Source organism: Passer domesticus, chromosome 3 (assembly GCF_036417665.1).
Source record: "Passer domesticus isolate bPasDom1 chromosome 3, bPasDom1.hap1, whole genome shotgun sequence".
NCBI classification, from domain to species: domain Eukaryota; kingdom Metazoa; phylum Chordata; class Aves; order Passeriformes; family Passeridae; genus Passer; species Passer domesticus.
Window position 1 is genome coordinate 18,413,760 of NC_087476.1, and position 24,646 is coordinate 18,438,405.

At 41.3% G+C, this 24,646-nt stretch overlaps 1 protein-coding gene across 3 annotated transcripts in view; it reads right to left on the bottom strand.

Moving 5' to 3' along the window:
- COLEC11 (collectin subfamily member 11) overlaps nucleotides 1–24,564 on the bottom strand; it is a 45,953-nt gene extending 21,389 nt beyond the window's left edge. For 2 of the 3 annotated variants that reach the window (XM_064412014.1, XM_064412012.1), the window contains exon 1: nucleotides 16,334–24,564. The gene's annotated coding sequence lies outside the window, so the exon portion shown is untranslated. Of the gene's footprint in view, nucleotides 1–12,839; nucleotides 16,266–16,333 lie in introns of those variants that run through there. The other variant, XM_064412013.1, reaches the window with a different exon arrangement.
- Between the last annotated feature and the right edge of the window lie 82 nt (nucleotides 24,565–24,646).

Genomic DNA, 24,646 nt, shown 5'->3' on the forward strand with positions numbered 1-24,646 from the left:
TTTTTTACTGTTAGATTGGATGGGATAAAGCTCAGGATAAATTTAATTAAACAAGGAGATTAAACAATGCTAATAATAGGCAATTCTGTGTGCATGATTTCTCATTGGAGGCAGCTATCTGGAAAGGTGAAAGGAGATAATGCAGCATGTAGGCTTAGAATCACAGAATTGCTTAGGATGGAAGAGACCTCTGAGATCATCAGCCAGCCATTAACCCAGGATTCCAAGTCTGCCACTAAGCCATGTCCCCAAGTGCCACATCTACATGTCTTTGAAATACATCCAGGGATGGTGACTCAACCACTTCCCTGGGCAGCCTATTCCAGTGCTTGACAACCCTTTCCATGAAGTCATTTTTTCCTAATATACAATCTAAACTCCCTCTTGCACTTCTTGAGGCCATTTCCTCTTGTCCTATTTCTTGTAACCTGGGAAAAAAAGACCATCTCCACCCTGGCTACAACCTCCTCCCAAGTAATTGTAAAGAGCAATAAGGTCTCCGCTGCACCTCCTTTTCTCCAGGCTAAACCCCACTCCTCACAGGACTTGTGCTCTAGACCCTTCCCCAGCTCTGTTGCCCATCTCTGGACACACTCCAGCACCTCCATGTCCTTCTTGCAGTGAGGGGCCCAGAACTGAACACAGAATTTGAAGTGTAAACTCACCAGTGTCAAGTACAGGGGAAAATCTCTGCCCTGGTCCTGCTGTCCACACCATTGCTGATAAAGGGCAGGATGTCTTTGGCCTTCTTGGCCACCTGGCCTTGCCCTGAAGGTTGTCAGTACTAAGTTCCCACTTAGAGTGGATACTGCTCTAAAGAGGCAATTCAGTAACAGATGAGACCAACTCAAAGGCCTGAAAATTCACTTCCCACCTACCTGAGCACTGGAATTGTGCTCAGGCAAATTGTCTGATACAATAGCCCTCATATAAGTCATTGAGGGGGGAAGGCAGGTAATATTTCACTGTATCATTCAATAAAGTTGAATCAGAGTCTTCAATAACTCCTGAAGAGAATCCCCTTTGAAATATATCCTAGTCTAAGCTGACAAGTGAAATAGCTAGCCTGAAATTATGCTGTGAAGAGATGTCCCAGAAAACAACCAAACAGAAATTGAGTTTGTATGAAAGGAGTGTAAAAAGCCAGTATTTAGGAGGCCTGTAAAAATACTTTGACAAAAGTGTTATTTATGTATTTCTGATACATTTTTCTAGTCTATCCTTAACCAGAACTCAGTAGCACACAAATAAGCTGAAAGTCATAACAGGTTTTTTGTCATCTTTTATAGCCACCATAAGGGCATATACATTTTACATCTAGGGCAAGAAGACTGGGCTATATTTATTTCCACTCCCTGAATCCCTTCAAAAATAAGCCAAGTAGGATTAGGCACAGGTGTGGGACCAGTATGTGGGTCTGTATGCCTTAACATGTTTGGGATCTAGGAGAGTGGAACTGTTATCTTTGGGATGGCCTGAAGGTGTTAACTGGCCTAACAGATGTCTTAGCAGCAAGGCCAAGTAGATGATTTTGGAGTTGGGTGAATAAATTGTCCCTCTGAATTACTGTCCAGTTTGTGCTTCCCCTAGGAGACCATAGCAAGGGAATCTGATGGAAGCAGACTTTGTCTCCTTCTTCCTGTGTGCAGGGCACTGCATGAGTTACAGGCCAGGTTTCTGTGCCTCACAACCCCCTTGCTACACCATCTGTTGCTACATCCACATTGAGGGACAGGGGGATGCCACAATACACCCCCCAGTTCTTACTGAACATCCAGCTCTGGTGCAAAGACTTGTATATGCTATGAGTCCCTTTTGACCCAAATCCTTTCCCCAGGTTTCTTTCCAAAGGAGAGAGACCTGCAGCTGGAGGACCACACCTTAAAAGATTATATCTATGCTTAGAGCTGGGAAGAGCTCTTGGGTCAAGAAATCTTGATACAGTCATAGTCTAATGGCAGGAATCCCTGGGGAAAAGATAATCCTGGGTAATTTTCCCATGGGGAAAGGGAGGAACAGGGACTATCTGAGGATTTCCACAACCTGTCATGCAGTCCTATAATGGGTCAGGCATAAGCCAGTTCATAGACAAGCTTTGCCAACCAGAAAGAATACCTAAGAGAGTGTGGAACTGCTGCTCAAATATTCAAACCATGGTAAGTTTTGTCAAAATTGCAGCAATTACCACTTGAGGATTCTCAAGAGTACAGAGCAAAATTGACTTTTGCCACTCAAGGATGAGGAACAGGAGCTAGGGGAGAAGGTTCACCATAAAGCCATGCATGGATTTGTTAGAATGTGTCAACAGGAGGGACACAAAGATGATCAGAGGGCTGGACTGCCTCTCCTACAAAAACAGGCTGAGAGAATTGCAGCTGTTCAGCCTGGATGATGCCTTAGGTTTTAGCTTTCATATTTTTCAGATTCTGTGTTGCCTTGGTGTGCAACTCTGAACTTCATATGAAGTGTTAGTAAGTTCACAAGATAGTTAGACAAAACAATCCTTTTCCAGGAGAACACCTGGTCACCAGCCTGCAGGACATCCTAGACAGGATATCCCACCTTTTTTTATGTAGAGGGAGCACTTCAGGATTCAGAAGATCAGACAAAGCCAAGTGGCTCAGATACCCAGATGAAAGCCTGAACATTAGGCAGTTTCAGCATGAGCACCTGGCAGACTGGTGATAAGGATTCTTGACGGACAAATTGGAGAGTGAAATGAAATGGCCTGAGAGGGAAGAAGAAATTGAAATTATAGTGGTCCTGCCTCTGCATTAGTGAATAAAAGGCAGCATCATCTCCTCTGTCTGCATTTTATGAGGCTGTAGATGTATCCAGACTCCAACTGAAAGATCAAAGGCTCCAGGTATGTTAAATATTAATCTGCCTTTGCAAACTCCTACACAGCTCAGAGATGAGACAGACATCAAGCAGCAGAGAACTGTCAAGGCTGCTTCTTGGCTCTGCTCAGCAGCCACATATGATGGATTTTCTGTGGAAAACAAAATCTGCAACAAAGCTTCAGCACATTCCCTGCTGTCTGCTGCTGGGCTTACATGTCTCAGAGACAGAGGGGATACAGCCCCACCCTACCACATAATAACTCAACTCACAGAGGAAATTGACTTGTTCTAGAAAAAGAAGCTTCTTTAGTGTCATTCAGGTAACAACACCCAGATCCATAAGAATATTCGGAGAAATTACCTTGGTCTGAGAAGAGCCACTAACAGAAGGAATCTCGGAGGAGGTTGCATATTAAAAACTCTCTAGAATCTGTGTCTGCAGTAAAGAGACACATTAATAGTGGAAATCAAGCCAAAAGCACTTTGCGTATCACTTTCTCCATCTCTGCCTTCTTTCAAAAGAAGCCCTCTGCAGCTAAAATTTCTTTCTGTGATGGAAATAACAGTTTGATCTCCAGGTATGTGCTACACAGACACTTTCACTTTAAAATCCTAGAAAATTTCTTACCTTTCTGACCTATTTTCATGCCCTTTCAGACCTAGATGCATGAAGTCTTTAAGAAAACTAAATCGCACTGAAACTAGTCCTCAGATAAAGGAGGACCAGGTTTGGTTTTTTCAAACACTGGTTTGGCCCTAGTATTTGGAGTATCTTCAGCATTGGTAAAATCAATGTCAGAGAGAAACCCTCCATGTTCAGCACTTGCAAAACTATGAATATATTTTCTTACTGCCTATGCAGGGGTCAAGTCAAATTTATGGCCATTAACAGTGGCCCATAAATTAGCGAAAGCTGAATGCATTGGAAAACATTAGGAGAAGAAACGTCAGCACTTAAAAAATAAAATTTAATAAAGCGCCTCGATTTCCATCAGAAATGAAAACATATCAATGTAACCAGGACAATAATTTCAAAACAACTTTTGAGACCTCTCAGCTTTAGGAAATCTGCCTCAGTCACCAAAAGAGAAGAGGTTTCTCAAGCCAAGCTTCAAATGACAAGTCCTTGAGAGGTCATTGGAGAATCCCAAAGGCCCCACAGGCTCGCTCAAAACCACTGCAGGACCAGCCAGGCCAGCTGGCACTCACTGAGTTCCCACACTTCCCCCCAACTCTGGGGGGATGGAAAGCTTGGAGATCACTTGAGCCAGCTAATGCTTCATGCATGAAGTCCTTGCATCTACCAGTGGCTCCAAAAGTGCCAGTGGCTAATTCTATGCCATTATTTTGGACTTAGAAGAAACAACACAGATGATCTGGCAAGCTGAAACTAAATGGATGAAAAATGCAGAAGACTAGTGATGCTTGCTGGCATTAATGCTCAGCCAGCCAATAGCTACAGAGTAACTGTAATCCTCTGTATAATCCTATAGGACTCATATTTGAACTGGTTTTATTTCACTGAGTAGTTTTCACACTATGTTGTTTTTGGGGTTTTTTTTTTTTTTGCTGTTATTCTTAAAATTATACTTCATTCTCAGGTATCTGAGCTGAATTATGTTCTGAATTGAGTATATTTCTGGTACAGACACACAAATCTGCAGAGCCACAGCCACATTTGGTGAGTGACTTTCCCAAGCTGGTTTGAGTCAGCACTACAGACAGAGCAATAACTTCCAACAGTTTTCACTCCCTGACTTTTCAAGTCCTCATCATCCACATCTCAACACTTCCCTGCAGAACTCTCTGGCAACTCATGTATCTTCAAGCCTCCTGCAGGCCCTAAGCTGAATTCTAGGAGATGTAACACATGCCCACAAAATAGCAGGGTGTGACACAGTCCTCATGCTATTGCAAACATCTTGAACAGATAAGAGACCAAAAAAAATTAAATCCCAGGGCTAACACCAGTGCCCACCTCAGACCAGGGTGAAGCAAAAGGGACAAGCCTCCAGCACTGTTGACACAAGCTGCATTTCACCCCTTGGCCCAAGGGATCTGGATCATTCCCTGGGGAAGAAGCCTTTCACATTGGAGATGAAACCTGTGTCACTGACCTCATCTTTCTCCATTACAGCCTTATTAATCTTCCTAACCTACAGATGTTTTGTGTAGCTATGCTTTTACTTTATCTAAGCATTTTCTCATTTGTCCTCTCAGTTCCCTTGCACATTACCTTGGGTAATCAAACATTTGCCATTTAGCTAGACTATAAAAATCAGAATCAATTACAAAGCTGCTTAAACATTGGATGATCATTATCATAACATTGCAATGCTGTCAAGTTAAATCCTCCGTGTTGATTTAAAGGTTAAAGCAATGGACTTGAAAGACTGAAAAAATCCCTAAATATTAATACTGCAGAATTGCAAAAATGAGGACCATAACTGCTGTGGTTACCAAGCCTCTGTGAAATCTATGGCGCATGGAGTAGCATAAGCAGAGACATAACACATTTCAGCTCCTGATGATGCTCAAGAACAGCGAGATTTGCTGCAGAGGACAAAAGAGTGAGTCTAAGCTGATGGGAAGCTAGCATTACCTAAAAAGCAAACTGATACTAAGTCCTTGGTTACTCCCCAAAGTACACTTAATACTGGCACAATAGAGCCATTTCCTCAGACAATGTTTGTGAGATGTAAGGTATGATTGGTTTGTCAACATACATGCCCAGATGTAGGTAAAGTAGCCTAATTTTTCATCAAGAAGAATGTTTTTTAAAAATTGGAACAAATTTCATCCTGACGTTGTTCTGCTGAAGTCAATGAGCTCATGTAAGAACTGACTTACTGTCATCTGAACTGAGTGTAAAAACAAGGCTTCAGCAAGAATGAGATGAAGTAGTGCCAGAAAGGGGCAAGTTTTCAAAGCTTCTAACTAGAGGGAGATGGGACCTGAGTGCCAAATTTTTCACAATAGTTCTCTATGGATTTTTAGACAATCTATGGATTTTTTGTAGAAAATAACACTCAAGTACATTTTAATGTAAATTGGTGGTCAGAGACAATTAGAAATACTAAACAGAATTTCTCATGCAATGGTTCAATCAAAGTCTCTTCTGCCTTCAGCTATATTTTACAAAAATAGTTTGTGATTTTGTGTGCCATCACTGTTATATGTCAGATCAAGTTTTTTGTATTCTCAACCACAAACAAACTAGTGTACAGGATTCTAATTTAACTATCAGTTCTTCTAAAACAGGGGTCTAAAATGTCTCCATTCATTCCTACTCCTATAAAGCATTTACATGAGAACTTCATACTATCCCCATACAGCTATCTGTAGGAAATAAAAAAACCAATGATTCACCAAGAATCGGTGAGTGATGAGGAGAATGCTGCAGGTAACATTTCTGTACATGAATAAATACATAGTATGAACATATGCATTTGTAATTTTATTTATGAAGCTTTATGGCATTCCTTTTCAGCCCTTCCATCCACAGAGGCTTAGGACTAGCTGCAGAAGTTGGGATATCTGTGCAATGTTATGCTCACTCAACTTACACTTTGCAACATGTTCTCACTCCTGAGGTGTTTGAAAGTTTTCCTAGGTGGGCCTGACCATTGCCTTCTTGAGGGCACCGGACAGGCTCAAAAGGAAACCCACCCTAGGAGGGGGTTGTCCCAGTCCTGCAGTTCCATTCTGGGAGGTGTAGAGAAGAGACAGAAAAGTCTATCAAGGGCCCATCCAATCCTCCCAGCCATGCCAGCAGTGCCACCTGCCTTTTGCACAACAGAAATGCCATTCAAGTATTGATCTAAAGGGTGTGAAGTAACAACTATGGAAGATCCTTAACTTAAAAGGATTGAAGCACACAGCTCCAGTTCCCCAAGAGAGTAATTGCTCACATTGGATGGACACAAGTGAAATTAGACTACACTCAGGCATGCTACATTAAAGGATGAAAGGAAGCAGAGAAGAAGCCTGATGATGAAGCCAGTTCAAGCCTAGCAGTAGGACATGACTAAAACTGGGTAAAATGAGTTTTCTGTTTTCTGTGTTTATGTCCCACAATTGCATCATGTATAAACACGGGGACAGGTCAGGAATATCCAGAGAGAAGACAAAATCTAAGAAAAGCAGTTTATGAGATTAAAGGAAGAATAAAAACAAGCGACAAGTCATAGGATATAGACTACTAGCAGATATAGAGCAAAAGGGAAAAATTAGAGGTCTGAACAGAGGAGAATAGCAGAAAAAGGACAGAGGAGCAATGGCAGCATCCCAGAGGTCAAGGGGACCTTGAGAAATGTTTGCTTTTGGTTGTCACAATATCCTACTCCTCAGTGAGAAGAAAAAACAAGGAAGAGCAGAAACAGCTTTTGACACCCTTTTCTCACATATTAGATAAGTGACAACTACAATTAAAGGAGTTTCTAAGAATAAAGGGAAGCCACTTGAACTGCTTCCCAGTACTTCCCAATGCTTCAAGTATTGCACCTCAAAGAGTGAAGCACACGACAAAGCACAGCTGCCATTAGCAGATGCGTATTTATCAGGACAACTCTGCTTAGGTCCAGACCTCAAGCTAGCAGAGGTTAGTTTTAAAGAGACCCTTGGGGGAGATATAAGTGTTCTGGCATAGGTGGTCAGTCTGAGAAAATCATCCTGAACTTGTAGCCAAGTCAGAGAAAGGCACCTTGGGACAGGGGTTCATTTCATCCCAATACAGAACAGAACTGGTAATTGACTCTGGAAGTCCCTATTCATTGCTGAGTATCACTAGTTCAGCCTTGCAGGTATGTAAAGTTATATGAGAGGTGTCACACCACTGCTAATTAGCTAAGTCAGTCTACGGGAGGGTTAACAGTAGCCTGGCATCCTGCTGCAGTCACACATTAGCCTGCCCTTGTCTGTACTGTCACCAACAGCCAGCTGATCCCAGCTAGCACAGGCTGCTATTCCAGCAGTAAGATATTCCTCTGCTTGTAATGTTGTTTTTCAGTTGATTTAATTCCTTGGTTCCTGGCAAGGATAACGTGGCCATCATTCCTGTGAAAAATTATGCCAGCCAAGGAAAGGAATGCCCTTGGCAGCAGCTGAGATGGCCTTCAGTGTGTTATAAAGCTGTGCCATTGCATGCCAGCAGCATACAGAAAACAGGAAGATACATAAGTGAAAGAATTTCAGGAACTAAATTACCAGGAAAAACAAACAAATAAACAACAAAACAACAAATCAAAACAAACAAAAAACCTACAAAACCCGCAGAAAACTCCCCACCAAAAACTAAAAAACAATCCAGCACATAATGAGAGTGGGAACATTTTTAAAAGAAAGATATGGCAAAATACTAGGCTGCAATGGGAAATAATAACCAGCAAAAGATACAGAACATAGGAAACACAACAACATCAGGCACTTTGTAATAACATGCAAGCCACTAAGAGTTATGGAAAGGATCCAAGAGTGTTATCCTCAAATGACAAGGACATATTTCTTATAGTGATAGCCTCAATATAACAAAACACTGTGGTACATAAGCATTCATGATCAAAATCTTGCATTTGAACTGGGGCAGTGTCAATGCTATTCCAACAAAAGGTTGGAATTCAGGCTGAGAGACCAACTAACACTTTGCACATGATCCCATGCAATTCTACATGCAACTACATCAGTGGACAAGGGAAGGGCTACAGATGTCATTTATCTGCTCTTCTGTAAAGCCTTTGGCATGGTGCCCCACAACATCTTCTCTCTAAATTGGAGAGAGATGGATTTGATGGGTGGAGTGTTAGATGGAAAAGAAAGTGGTTGGAAAATCATATCTTGAGGGTGGTTGTTGTGGTGAATGCTCCATGTGTGGAGACATGAGGCTTGACTCTATTTTCTCAGAAGGTTGATTTATTATCTTATATATTATACTAAAGTACTACATAAAAACTATACTAAAGAAACAGAGAGAAAAGAATGATCAGAAGGCTACCAAGAACAAGAATAGAATAGAATGCATAACAAAATCCTGTGACTGCTCACAGCCTTGACACAGGTGGCTGTGATTGGTCATCAATTGAAAACAATCCACATGGACCAATGGAAGATCCACCTGTTGATTTCCACTGCAGCAGATAGTTATTGTTTACATTTCTTTCCTGAAGCCCTCAGCTCTCAGGAGGAAAAAATCCTAGTAAAGGATTTTTTATAAAATATCATAGCTACAGGTGGTAGTCAACAGCTCAGTGTCCTGATGGACAAGAGTGATAAGTGGTGTCCCTCAGGGGTCTGTATTGGAACCAACACAATTAATATCAACATTAGTAACATGGATGAAGGGATTGAGTGCACCCTCAGCAAATTTGCAGATGACACCAAGCTGTGGTGCAGTGACACTCCTGAAGAATAGGACGCCATCCAGAGGGACCTGGACAAGCTGGAGAAGTGGCCCATGGGAATCTCTTGAGGTTTAACGAGACCAAGTGCACGGTGCTGCACCAGGGCAGTCCCTGGTATCAACACAGCCTGGGGTGAGTAGATCCAGAGCAGCCCTGCTGAGAAGGATTTGGGGGTGCAAGGTGGGTTAAGGCTGGACATGGCCCAGCCATGAGCCCTCACAGCCTGGAGAGCCAAACGTGCCCTGGGCTGCAGCAGAGGCAGCGTGGGGAGGGGATTCTGCCCCTCTGCTCTGCTGAGACCCCACCTGCAGGGCTGCATCCAGCCCTGGGGTCCCCAGCACAGGAAGGACATGGAGCTGTTGGAGTGAGTCCAGAGGAGGCCACCAAGGTGATCAGAGGGATGAAGCACCTCTCCTACAAGGAAAGGCTGAGATACTTGGGATTCCTGGAGTCACCTAATTGCAGCCTTCCAGTACCTAAAGGGAGTCTAAAAGAAAGATGTGGAAAGACTTTTTACAAGAGCATATAGTGACAGGACTACAATGAATGGGTTCAAATTGAAAGTAGCTTTAGATTAGATACTGGGAAGATATTCTTTACTGTGAGAGTGGTGAGGAACTGGAACAAAGCTTCCCAGGGAAGCTGTGCATGCCGCATCCCTGGAAATGTTGAAGGCCAGATTGGATGAGGCTTTTTGAGCAATCCGGTCTAGTGGAAGATGTCCCTGTCCATGGCAGGGGGATTGGAACCACATGATTGTAAAGGTCTCTTCAAATTCAGGCCATTCTATGACTCTATAATATCTTCACTGGACAAGTGACAGATGATCTTGATAGCAAAAGTACTACCCAATGTCCTTTTATTCTTAGAGCTCTGACACACCTTTCCAAATACAGATAAATCAAAGAAGGCAAAAGAAAGGGGAACTTATCAAAACAGATATAGAAAATATATGGTTGACACAGAAACGTTTATATAAGGAAAATGCAGTGGAAAAATAAACAGGTTTCTATGTGTCTGATGTGACTTAGCTGAAGCACACACACAGGCACTCAATTCTAGACATTAACAAAGTTCTCAGAAGTCAAAGTATTCTTACACTAGTAGGCTACAGCAGACTTTCACTAATCAGTCCATATCATTGGCCATAGTCATGATCCAATGTAAAAGCTATTAACTAAAGGAACACAGCTGAAATATCTTTCAGTGGCAAAACCTCCCAGAGCAGCTCTTACACATGCCACAACACATGCATTCAAAATACTTTACCACATACGATGCACTGGTTGACAAATATTTTTAAAATTTGAGAAGGAGTACAAGGGATTGCATGCAGTTTGAGATGCTTTTGACAATCTCGTCTCATTTTGTACATCTGAAATATTAATTCAGGAGTAGAGCGATAGAATGTGAAGAACACAACTTGCAAGCAAGGGTGTTTATCTGAATTCATATAAAGAAGGTGTTACTCCCCTTAAATGCATACTGTGATGCTTCTGCTACCAAAAGATTCTTGAGGATGACAACCCCCTTAGAAAGCTTTTCATTTAAGTCCTTCCATCTAACTAACTGCCCTGAGAGATTTCTGTATTTTAATAATGTACATTTCTAGGGAATAATATAACAAGCTGTGTTAAGTAAGTGATAACTACTGGCATTTCCACTGCTTTGGTACTCAGCAAATTCTCTAACAATAGCAGCAGATGTACCCTTCACACAGCTAGAACATGACCAGAGGGCAGCTGTGCACCAATTAAGAAGCTGCAAAACAGCTAAGCAGTGTTCACTTGAAACTCCATGTTTGTCTGCTCAGAATTTATGGGGCACTTACAGGAGCAAAAACTAATGCTACTGTTCTGACTGTGCAGTTACCAGTAAAATAAAAGGCTTCAGTGGTGTTAAAGAGTAAACTGACCTGAAATCCCAACATCCACCACCTGACTTAAGAAAAAGGAACAGTGAAAACAAAACCAATACTTGCACACAGTTACTCAGTGCTGCCAAAAAGATACAGAGGCATCAGTTCTATACATAACAGAAAGTCCATGCACTCAGCACTGTAGCTGCAATGTTTAATGTCATCTTCCCTAAAATCAAGGAACAGTGTGAATGCAATCACTTGCACATTAAGTGTAATTAGGCAAATGCATGTTTACATACAGGGCTGCTTAGGAGGCAGTCTATCAGACACGGTGGGTTTGCCATGGCTGGAGGCCAGTTGCCCACCAAACCTCTCTACAGGTTTTGTACAAGTCATAAAAGTAGAGAACGACAATAGTTTTTGACACTCCACAATTACATAAAACACAATTCTGACATTATCATATATCATATAGCAAATCATGGCCTGGGTTGGAAGGGAGCTTAAAGACCATCTGGTTCCAACCTCTTTGCCAAGGGCAGGGACCCTCCACTAGACCAGGTTAGTCAGAACTCCAACCTGGCCTTGAACTCCTCCAGGGATGGGTATTCACAACTTCTCTGGGCAGCCAGTTCCAGTGCCTCACAGTAAAGAATCTTTTTCTACTAACTAATTTAAGTTTTAAGCCCTTTCCCCCTGTCCTGTCACTAGAGGCCTTTGTAAAAAGTCCCTTTCCATCTTTCCTGTAAGTTCCCTTCAGGTACTGGAAGGCTGCAATTAGGTCTCCCCAAAACCTCCTCTTCTGGCTGAACAAACCCAATACACGGAGATACTAAGCAAAGGAAGACAACCTCCATTAAAGAGTTTTTCAGCATAGAATGGCTATCATTACATCATCTCACTTCATCTCTAAATTAGCTTTAAACTGCAAGTTCATTGCACAGCTAGAGAGAAACACTACAAGTGCATCTGTAGGTGCTGCTGGCAGATCCAGCACCCTGCAATCTCCTCACCATGCACCATCAGTCGTTCTCTTGCTCTTCCACATGTTCTCAGTTTCTGTTTCCTTAACATTTCTTGAATATAACTCCACTCCAGTGAGCCATCAGAGACCTGTTTTCTTATTAACACCATTCTCACAAAGCTCATTGATACACATTTTTCTTTTCCTATTAAATAAGGTTTTGGTTTGGTTTTTTTTTTCTGTTTCCTGTGCTAGGCCTTCATTAGATTCTTGTCTGGTGTTTTTCATTCATTGGCTATTATTACTATGCCATCTAACAATGCTGGTTCTTTCATATAAAATTTTTTAAAGCTCTTTGTTTTATTTCCCAAAAATTAGATTTCTTACAAACTTTCCCTGATGATAATAAAAAGTTCTATATATAAGTAAAATTAAAATTATACAGTCACTTTTATAATTTTGTCCTTCCAAAAAGCAGACTGACCCTGACATTTAACATCTCATCCACGGTCTCCTGGAGGCCCACACACCATTTCTAAAGAGTCCACTAAAGATGAACAAATGCATACCTACTGTCAGCAAGTTTCAGTATTTGCTGAAATCATCAGCACTGTCACAGAAGATTTTGGGGTGGTCACAACCAAGCCTGAAAATCACTCAAATTAAACAGAAAATCTTAGGGTACTGTCTGAAGGATGTTGTTGTTGTTATTATTTATGCTTATTTTGCAACTAGAAAACAGGACAAAAAGAAAATAATCACAGATAAAACCATACCTAAGACCAAAGACAGGCACCAGGAACTTAAGCACGTCTATGGATAAAGCTTCATTCTTACAAGTCCCTACTCAAAAAACAGCCAAAGCTGAAGCAGTTTCTCTCTCCATTCTCCATCCTTTTCCCCCATTTTTCACCCTAAGCCTCCCAGTGAGAGCTGCTTAAGTTCAACACTGGCAACTACCTCTGAATCTCTCTGTGGCCTCATCCCAGGTTCAAACAAAGCATCCAAAACCATCTCCTAACAATCCAGCCACCTTAAGAGGTAGGAGGTTGCTGTGGTTTTACTGGAAAACATGGGTGTCTAAGCTTTTCTAACAGCACAGACCAGAGATGGTCAACATCTTGCCCGAGGAGAATAACAAGACACTCTCCTCCCACCTAGCACATTTCCATCAAGGAAACACATCCAAAATCATTCAGTCTCCTCCTAGCACACCTAATTACTATGTTGGTTAGTTACAAGGACACCTTTCCAGCAGATGGGAGGTGGAGGTTTGGAGCAGTTCAATGAGCTGCATTTAAACCTCCTACTTCCTGGGTAAGCAGTACCAGACAGCAGGTGACATGTGACAGCTGGATAGCAGCAGTCTAGTTCTCAAAGAGAACTGTAGAAAACACTTTTCTCAGAACCATTTTTCAAAATCTCCATGCTTGAAGAAAACTCTGTACACAAATTCAATGTAATCTTCCACCTTCCAGAACCCTAGTTCCTGAAGCATTTGGCACTAAAGATGGTTAATTGATCCACATCCAGCAGAGAGAATTGTGGAACACCTCTAAGATGCAATTTTCAGATGGCTGGCTGCTATGGCCATCACTCACTTGTCTGACTGTGGTGAGTCACTTTCTTCAGCCCTTAGCTCTCCTCCAGTTCTTGGTTTGCACAGCCAGTTCTTGGTTTGGAGTCTGGTATCCAGCTTGCAGCACTGTGAAACTATTTATTCATGTCTGTGTTTCATTCACATGCCGTTGGACTAGATCTTCAAAAATCCCTTCCAACCCAAACCATTCTATGATTCAGTGCAGAAGAAAACCAATGTAAACCCTATAACCCCTCACCATTTGTCATATTGCTCTGTCCTGGCCTCCAGAATACCCTATGGACCTCCTAACCAATCTTCTGATGAAGTTTTGAGGAGACAGCATCCAAATAGTCCCAGAAGCTAAGAATCCTTGGATCCTATGGAACAATTAAGAAACTGGTGCACTAATGAGGTGCTCAAGCAGACCAACTTCAATTCTTTTCTTGACTACAAACATCTTATACAACTATAGGCAAATGACCCAGGACTAGATTTTTCTGAAGAGCCACTTAGATGGGTGAGATAACACCTTGCTGGATTTTCAAAACCACCTCTTTCTAAAGCTTCAGGCTTCTAGTAGGTTGCTTTCCTCTTAAGAGTTCTTAAAAAATCTGAACATCCAGCCATACTCCCTTACATTTTTAAATTCCAAATATATAAAATGGAACACTTTCAGTACAAAAGTTGGCAGAAGCCTTAACAAAGCCTTAGAAACATTATTAAATATTCTCTCCCTCGTACAGGTGTTTGCATGGCCAAAAACAACAAAAGGTTTTAAACCTTCTGCTGACACTCTCTTGAAGGGTCCTACTCTCATGGCTGAAACCCATGATGGCCCGTGATGCAAACCAGAAGGAAACAATAGAATTTTAAGAAGCTGCCAACTAGTTATCAACCAGCTGATGCTTTATGAGCCCAGTCTGTGCCTTTTTCACGAGACTAACTTTTCCAAAATACACTCTAACACTCCTTTCATCAAGGGAAATTAAAATAGTGAGACCCTGATCACACAGCCTTACGGGAAGTGTGGTTCAGCTGTGAAGTTCAGCCAGTAGTGAAATGCAGTGCAAAGCACAAACTACACTTCCCAAGAGACACCATGAGAATATTTTTGGCTAAACTCTCCTGGTTTTCAGCCAAAATAATTTGACAAAAGAACTGAACTATCCCAGAAAACTGACACTTTTCTTTAAAAAGCTACTCTGCCGCAAGTCTTCCTACTTCAAAAGGATTCTGGTTCAAGAATTTTTGGACAGCCCTAGAGATGACTAAAAAGAGCTTTAGAAACAGTGTAAAATCACTCAAAATAATAAAAAAAAATAGCCTCGAACATAGCATACAATTAGACATTGCACAGATTTCTGCTGCTTCCATAGAGCATTTCTCTGTTGACTGTATGCCATGTTTAAAATGCTATTTTGACTATGAATTTAACTTGCACATTATATTTCATATATTAACTAAAAAAATAATTTCATTTTAACAGATACATCTAAGAATTTTATAAAATAGATTCCAAACATTTTTAAAAGGAATACTCAACTTGGAAGTCTTACTTCTTGTCTACAACACTGGGACACCTTATTTACACTGCATCAGTAACATACTAAATGTTTAGAGATAGTACCATTCTGTCAACTTTAAATCAGTGTTTGTTTCATATTTTCTGATTACTATAATGCTTTAAATGTTCATGACCATGTAAATAATCACATAGATATGAAATACAAAGATCTCAGCTACAGAGAGGAAAACATAGGGCAGCAGCTTTTACGTTTGCAACATTTTAAAAATATTTCAATACCCAAGAATCAAATGTATTGGTTTTACACCAATCCACAAAGTCATAGTATTTCCAGTCCAGTTGCTCCGTTTCACTGTATGACAACTAAAGTTAGGTATTCTCCACAGTGATTTGATTTTGCTAGAAAACAATTCTCCACCAAAATTTACACATATGTATGCAGAGGTCAGAATGGAAACTTGCAAGTCCATTATGAATCCTAGTTTTCACAGCTCATGACAGAAAAGCAGGCACGTGCCCTGCTGCTTACTAAAGTATGACCTACTCTCACTCATTCCTGCTCACTTGGATCAAGATTTTGTATCATTATACACCCTTATATCTCACTAAGAATTTTTGCATGGTACTACTACCTACATGATTTGGTTTTCACCGGGATTGCTCTTAATTATCCAGCAATGTAATTCCAGCCCTTACTGGACCTTCACTTCTGCAATGCCAGTCTTCATTCTCTGCTTTGCTTTTTGTATTAACAGATCATTTTTTAAAGTGGAAAACAGACAACTGCCTGTGTCTGTTACTAGGAATTACAACCCAAGAATGAAGTAAAATAAGTTTCAATTGTAGGAAAAGTTAAAATTCAGTAACTGTTTTGTCCTTCCCTGCTAAAAGGAAGGCGAGCTCTTCCAATGGCATTTGTACATTTTAAATACACCCCCACCTAAATTAAACTGGCATTCAGTGATCTAACCCACATGGGTGCTTCTCTGTAGAAAAGTCCAATGTTATTCAATGGACTCAAGCAAGCTCTTTTTTCCTTTACCTTCCCCTTCTGTTTGGGGATTGTCAATTATATTTTGCCATATACAAAGGAGCCCCCTAACAAATATCCAGACTTTTTCTTCTACATATTTTTACAGAGTGAAAGCATAAAAGTCTCTTACCTTATGGCTGCTGAGAGAATGGGAACTGCACAACGCTCTGTGCCTGCAGGGACACTGCACAGATGAACCTCATTGCTGCTGTTTACAGAAGTCTGACAGTTTTTAATTTGAAAAGAGGTTGTCTTTTTCTTTTCGACAGTTCAACAAATCAGACAAAACAGTTGCAAGTGTTATCTGTAAACAGCTTCCTGTTTGAAATAGATCAGCTGTCCTGCAGGACAATAATTAGGGAAGAAGTGTGGGAAAACTGAAGAGGTCCATGATGTAAGCTTTTTATTTTGGGAATGTACTTTTTTGGGAATGCACACTTACTTTCCCCTCCTCCTCTCTAGCAGAGAACCCCTTTTTAACCATTTACATCTATTCAGCTCTAAGCCATGCATGCACATTGCCCCAGCACAACACTTCTCTTGCTTTGCTTCAGCGGATATGAAAACACATGAAACACAGCACTGAACGTGATCATCTTGTGTGGATAATTAACACACTCCCCTTGCTGAAATTCTCTCTATTCTTGCAATTGGCTGCAGCATTCTTGACTTGAGTAAAGCAACTGTTTCAGAGCTATGTCTGAACACTCCACAACAATGTAAATGCTAAGTTATTCACATGGCAGGCATCTTCACAATATTTTGTAGGGTTTTTTAAAACACCTTTTGATACAACTTTAGTGCTATTTCACTATAGCTTCTAAATAGTTGTACAGCTCTGGTTTTTACCTTACAACAGCTAAACTAGTTTGAGGCCTGGATAAATCACAGTACTCCATATACATTCAAAGAGCAAAAAAATGCGGCCAGCTGATTCTGGGAAGTGGGATTTTGAGAACACTCCCCTCAGTTACAGCAGTTTATACTTCAACAGATATAAATGGCTTCACTCTCAATTTCCAGGGCAAATAGAGAGTACCACTTGGGACTATATCAATCAATACCCTCTGATGAAAAGCTGCTGAATTTGTAAGACTGTAGCTCTGACAGCTACAAAAAAATCCTGTGAATCATCTGTATCCATCTATCTCATGCTACTGTTCCCTCCTCCCAATTTTTCCAGGTAATGTTTGAGGGGTCATGCTCTAAGCAAGCACTCAGTGGGCTGGGAGCCTGGGTAACACCCAATATGTGACCTCTTACTGGAAAACCAGGACAGGAGCTAAGGGCAGTAGCAGGAGGTTCCTTTCAATTTTCCACATGGAAAGCATCAGAACACAGAAAAGGTTTTAGACTGAGGGGATAGAGAAAGCTGCAATAGAATAATCTGTGTGTTCACTTCTTTATCACTTTTCAGATCCCTTTTGAGGTGTAGGTCCACTTCACTGAGAATTTCGTGCTGTGGTGGGGCTTGCAGTGCAAGCTGATGACACGGCACTGATGTACTCCCCTCCTGTTCTGCTCTTGACATTACGTATCATCTCTCCCAGCAAACCTCTCCCTAAGCCTGTGCAGCCTCCTTGCCCACAACAGCTCCTGCTTTGTTAGCCCACAGCACACACTGACCAGCTTTAATGGCAAAGACAAACACAGGTACAAAAAGAGGTAGCGATGCCTCAAACTCAGGACTCCCTGTGGACTACCTACAAACAGGATTCCACGTTGGACTGGAACCTAGCTACCCTCCTCCACGGCCATGAACTCCTGTATTCTTATACACACCAAATGGTCACGAAAAGTTAAGAGCCAATGGTCTCTTCCTCGATAGATTACCTCAGTAAAGAAAGAACAAAAGGGTAAAACATGAACATAACTGTCTAAGGACCATGCAACTCTAATTTTAAAGTCCATTTTTTTATGCACACAGACCCCACCAGTTCAGTGGGAACAGAAGGCAATTAACAGGACTGGGCCCTTGCAGCACTCTGTTGGCAGAAACTTGCCAAGACAAACATTTTATGTAAAGAATGCAGCAAAGTGACTGCAGTCCAAGCCTTTGAAGATCATATTACCATGGCAAAGACAACTCCATTTACATACATATCTACTCTCCCTGTAAACACAAGAAAATAACTTTGAGGCTAGAAAGAGAATTCAATGGAGAAATAAGAGTCAGTCAGGGAAAGTTGGTAGAAAAGGTAGGATTCAACACTGGGGAAGCAGAAAAGAAAACAAACATAAATGACCAGTGTTCAAAAGGAAAGGGCAAATACTATAAATGCAGTGAAAGAGCTTTCTCTAGAAAAGGGAGAATAAACAAGCACATGTATTTCTTTCACATGAGAGAGAAAGGCATAGCCCCCATACAGAATGGCATAAGTAACCTTTTCCCACTCTAAAAAACAACTGGAAACTGTGTAGCCATACTGGTGCATCATCTAAATCAGGCTACTATGTGCAAACTGGGGTACTGATGCATGGACCATGTGGGAGCAGCTTAGGTCATCACCAGGTCACAATAGCTGCTGGTTATTAAGTTCTTTATTATGTTAACATGCCTGTCCAGGACACTGTAGCACTTCAAGAGCTGATTCCCAAGTCTTTTAGTCACCCTTGCTGGATAGAGAGGGACAGCCTTCACAGGCCACAGTATACCAGTACAGAGGGACAAGGAGCTCCTGGACAAACTGAAGCACAGAAAGGAAGCCTGAAGAGGGTGGAAGCAAGAATGGGTAGCCTGGGAGGGATAGAGACTGTCTGAGCTATGAGGGACCATGTTAGGAAAGCTAACCTGCCCTGAGAGAATTACATCTGGCCAGGGACACCAAAGGCAACAAGAAAAACTTGTTTAGGTACATCAGTGATAAAAGGAATACTAAGGAAAACGTGAGTCCTCTCTGCAAGGAAAAAGGAGACTCTTTTGACAGGCTCAAGAGATGGGCCTGTGCCAACCTCATGAAGTTCAACAACACCAAGTGCACCTGGGTTGGGGCAGGAAATCCCAAGCATAAACACAGACTGGGTAGAATGGACCAAGAACAGCCCTAAGAACCTGCTGGCTGATGAGAAGCTCAATGTGAGCCAGCCACGTGCCCTTGCAGCCCAGAAATCCACCCACATCCTGGCCTGCATCAAAAGAAGCACTGCCAGCAGGTTGAGGGAAGTGACTGTCCCTCTACTCTCTCATGAGAGCCTACCTGCTGTTCTGCATCCAGCTCTGAGACCGCCAACATAAGAAAAATGCAGACCTGTTGGAATGAGTCTGGAGGAGCGCTAATGAACATGACCAGAACTGGGCTGGAGAACCTTTCTAATGAACACAGGCTGAAAGGGTTAGGCTTCAGTCTGGAGAAGGTTCTTGAGAGACCTTAGAGCACTCTCTATTACCCAAAGGGGTGTAGAGCTAAAAGAAAGCTGGAGAGGGAATTTTTACAAGGATATGTAATCCTTGAGAGAGGAACTTTTTAACAGGGACAAGGCAGAAAGGCTTCCAACTGATAGAGGGTAGGTTTATATCAGACACTATGAATTCTTTACTGTAAGACTGGTGAGAGCAGTACTGAAACAGGCTTTCCAGAGAAGCTGTGGATGCGCCATCCCTGGAGATGCTCAAGGCCAGGTAGGATGGGGCTTTAAACAACCTTATCTAGAGGAAGGTGTCCTTGCCCACAGCAGGGAGGGCTACAGTAGATTATCCTTAAGGTCCCTTGAAACCCAAACCATTCTGTTTCATACAGCAAGACACCAGTTAGGCCAGCTACTTCAGCTTCACCCACTACACAGCTTTTCTTCAGCCTTTAAATTCAGGTTAAATACCACACTGACACAACTACAAGCAGAATTCTTGGATTCAAACCAAACCAAAACCACGCAGATAAAATCCAATTGGTTGTAAAAGGACAATAAAAAGTTTTTAGAAAACCGAAAAAAAACCCACTAATACATTCTAGGAGCATCCAGGAAAATTTTTCTATACTTTGCATAGTCAGTTGGCATTATCTTTGTATCTGTAAGAGGATTAAACACAATACCTATTTAGAACACAATGGTTATTTAAAAATCTTAAGAGAAGATGACAAGGCTCTGATTTTCCCTTTGGTTTAGCAAAGCATCCAAACAGCATTTCCCAATCAGATTTTTCCAAAGGATGAAAATTTCCAATACCCAAACTCTTTAAAAAATCCGTATCTGAGATCAGTTGCAGCAACTCAGTTTATTGCAGGCTATCACAAATGCTATTCTAGTTATTGAAACTAAGAGCTGCCTCACTAAGCAACTGTTATCAGGCCTCCCAGGGCACCCCCAAGAAACTCCAAAAAGTGGCAAGAAGATACAGCAGATACAGGACTCCTCCACAGACAGACATGCACACAAACACGCCAAGTGCAACCCCTCCTCTGCTCTCAGGACAGAACAATGATGTCTCCTATTCCCTTTGCTTCACAGAACAGTATCTGTTTAGCCAAGAAAATAGGAAACAACTTTATTAAGCGTTAAGACAGTCCTGGTAAAACACAGCCTGCAGATCTGTCCCTGTGAAGATATCCATCTGCCATCTGAACATCTTAGCACTGCCCCAGCACGTCTGCCCTCTCTGGGCACAGAGAGCAGAAGCTCTCTTCCCACCTCTTCTGTGCAGTGCATGAGATGTATGGGAAAGATCAGTGTGGTCACACCAGTACATTATTACCTTTGTTTGCAACTGTGTAAAACCTGGCCTTCTACTTCATTAGTGATGTTGAACTATTTTTTTTTTGTATAAGAATTTTTATGCAGCATTCACTGCAGCAATTGTGCTTTTTCTATTAGTTGTCTCTAAAACTGGAATACTCTCCTCAGTGCTTGGATTTAATTCTATTTTTGCTGCTCCAGGGGCAGAACACAATGGAGCCACACATGTTAACTCAATCTAATACAATAATTAGAAACATTGGCTATTAATCATTTAACAACACCAAATAGCAACTGCATGACACTAAGCTTAAGAATGATTTTCCTGAAAACAAGAGTAACTGGAAGGTAAAAGAGGGAATACATGAACTCATAGACTTAACAAATCCAACAAACTTTCTCCTCTTGATGACAATACATAAATAAGATCCTCTATTTACTTGTATTAATCTCTGTAGGGAACAGAGCACTAGTACATAGATGTTCACAGGAGCACTGCAAGGCAGGCAGCAAGGGGCAGACAGGACAAAGGCACTTGGTTAAACAGCAGTGAAATACTCACACTGATCAGTGCTGCAGTCAGCCCCTACTGGAGACAGGCAAACTCACACTCCCTCAGCCTCAGCACCAGCCTTCATTTTATGAGGCTTCATAACTTTCGGTAATTGCTATATTTTTTTCTGTCATTCTGATAAACATCCAGTGGCCTAGATAGGACATCCCACAAACTGGAACAGGTGTAGCTTTTCAGCATTGCTCTGACCTTCTGACATAATTGAGAATCAAACTCAACCCTATCACTTGGAAAATTCAGGAAAAACAAAGGAATACGAAATTGATTATTTCAGTCCACAATGTAGGAGTGATAGCATTTCCTTTGAACACTGCTTGACACGAAATCATACACTGAAACTCACCAGTTGTTCCCACTTACACTCAAGAGGGGCTACTCAGACATGTATCATATATCATGTATCATGTAATCATATATCAAGTTGCCCTATTAATACAAGATAGGTCAAGCACTTACCACTCAAAACTTCCAGCAAGTTCTGTTACACTACAATTGTAACACATCTATACACCTTTTCAAAGAAAAATCACCAGGGATCAGTCCTCCTCAGAGGCAAAAATATTTGAAGACATTGTGAAATGATTTATATGAAATAAATAATTGAAGCTTTAAGATCAGGTGAAAGTCTCATGAGCAATTAACAGATGTAAAGCCCTTGCTCTTCATTTGGAGCTACTAGAAGAAAGAACTTCAGTATATTACTGTCTTTGCATGTTGGTACTACCCACATATTACTGCTGCAGTCGTGGTACAGAATGCCCCACCACCCAGAGCAGCTGATAAAACTTGTGATCAATCACATGTTCAGAGTTCAACTGTGCCAGCATATGAAAAGTTAGGAAAAGTCTAGCATCATCTCACATGGAGTTTGCTTAGGTTATGGTAACATTTGACACCAGCATTCCAGCATCCTCATTAACACTTGACCAGATGGCATCAAACCGACTTTCCAGATTGCAGGCACGCACTTAGGATGCTTGTCAAGGGACAGAGGGAGTTGTCTAACTGTATAACTGACACAAACACACGAGGGAGTCTGTAAATAGAGGTAAACTAAGAAGAAAGTCTTTTGCAAACACACAGCCTTGTATTTTTATGCCACAAAAATTCACCTCTCCTTGTAGCTTAATTGATGTAAAAGCCATAGAGCTTTGACAGCGTTATCCTTTCCCTCAAAGTATTTGCTTATGGGGCCATCATGAGCCTTTGCATATCATATAGTTCAAGAGGGCTTGCAACAAGAGCCAAGAAAAATCTATAGCCAGCTGGCAGTGCCTGGGAACGTTTGCAATCTTTCTGTTCAGTTTACTGGATTTCTCCTCCCCCGCTCATCCCCTCCCAGTGCTTCAAAAGAAACTCAACTGACATTTTTATTACTATGAAGAGATGAAACCTGAGTTACATTTCCCTATAAAGCAGGAAATGCTGCCTAGCAAAGCCTCTGCAGATCACCTCTCCTTGCAGAGGTTACACAGCCCCAGCAGACTCACCCGCCTCTAACTAAAGGTAGTTAACATCTGGTAAGTCTCCAAATATTCCCCAAGCTGCTTCTTCAGCCCACACCAGCCAAGGTCTACTTGCACAGACTGTCACTGCAACTGTTTTAGAGGAAAGCTTAGTGATGTGTCTGACTCAAGACTATATTTTTGGGGGCCTAGACAAGGTGGCATTTCCAATCTGAATAATACCCATTTTTGCAATGAAAACTTGAATTCAAAAGTTATGGGTCCTCTACTGTAAGATCTTTTATAATTATTCTCCACACAAGCAGACAGGATTTGGGGTTATTATACACCTGCCAACTTCTCTCATGTAATTCTGAAGGAAGCTGATGCGTTCACTTCTGCTGAATCATTCAAGACGAACAATAAGTACTCAAAGAATAAATAAGGAATTAAGTTATACTCCAGAGACAGAAGTTTGTTTACCTTAAGGCTTCTTCCTATCTCCTTTTCAAACTTCTTCAAAGATACAGCCTGCTTTTTGTGCAAATACTCAAGCCTTGTCAGCAAGTAACAGGAAATTAACTACTAATTGCAACAGGGCACCTTTTCCTTCTCTTTGCATTCTCACCACCAACAGTAACAGCACAGGGCTATCTGTCCTGCCCTACTAAGTCATGCATAAATTTTAAAGTCTTCATTTTTTTCAATTCAAAAACAATGCAAAACTTGTTTTAATCTTTTAGCTCTCCTTAGCTAAAGAAGAAGTGTCAAATGGGAAGCAAACAAAACTACTGTAAATGGAAAAGGGAAGTAAAGGTACAAAGACCCTAAGTGAGGGGTATTTGTCCCCCATCTACTCTCAGGTAAGAAAATGCAAGTTAAGTGCTCCTGTCACACAACTTGTTCCCAACTTAGCTCTTCACTTATCAGACTGACTCCAAAATTAGTTGTCTTTTACTGTGTTAAACACTTATTTCTATTACTTTGTTTAGTACAATCAGGTACTAAATGCATGTAATTAGCTCAGAACTTTACATGACCAACACCACCCTGAGCTTGTGTAAAGAGTTTTTTAACACAGATACTAAAGTTAAAAGTCTATCATCCTTCAGATACTGGTGCATCTAGTTCTTCCCCACCTCTCTCTGTATCACTGAGCATGTACAGAACCATGTTAAAACATCAACTAAAAAAATATTTCTGAAAGCAAGATCAATACCTAAAAAACCCATAGTTTTTGTCCAGTGATAATAGTCAAGCACTCAGAAGTAAAAATTCCTTCCCATTTCAGTCCAGAAGGTGAGAAGCTAGAGTCTGCTTTTCGGTAAGAACTGGTAAGGAATGTTGCCACTTAGAGGAAGTTACATCAAAATCAACCTGTACCTCCCCCAACCCAAACTACTTCCTAAGAATTCAAACACTTTATCCAGATGTCATTTCTACACATTTCCTAAGTCATGCACCACCTGCTAGTTGAGTTCTTCAGTGTCAGGAACATGTAGGTTTCCAACTGACATCTTGTGTGCAAAACTCAAGAGAGTTCCACTGCTCTACAGTAATTCTCCGTATTTTCCCCAGTTGGGGACATTTTGAATACTTAGGTTCTTCAGCATGAATTCCTTTTGCAGACTCTGGACTCTTTTGTCCAGTTGTGTTGCAACAGTGCCAAGAAAAATCTAAGAGGGCTACCATTAAAATGCTGGGGAGTTAATACTTTGATTCACATGTGTCACTCTCCAGACAGCGGAGAAGT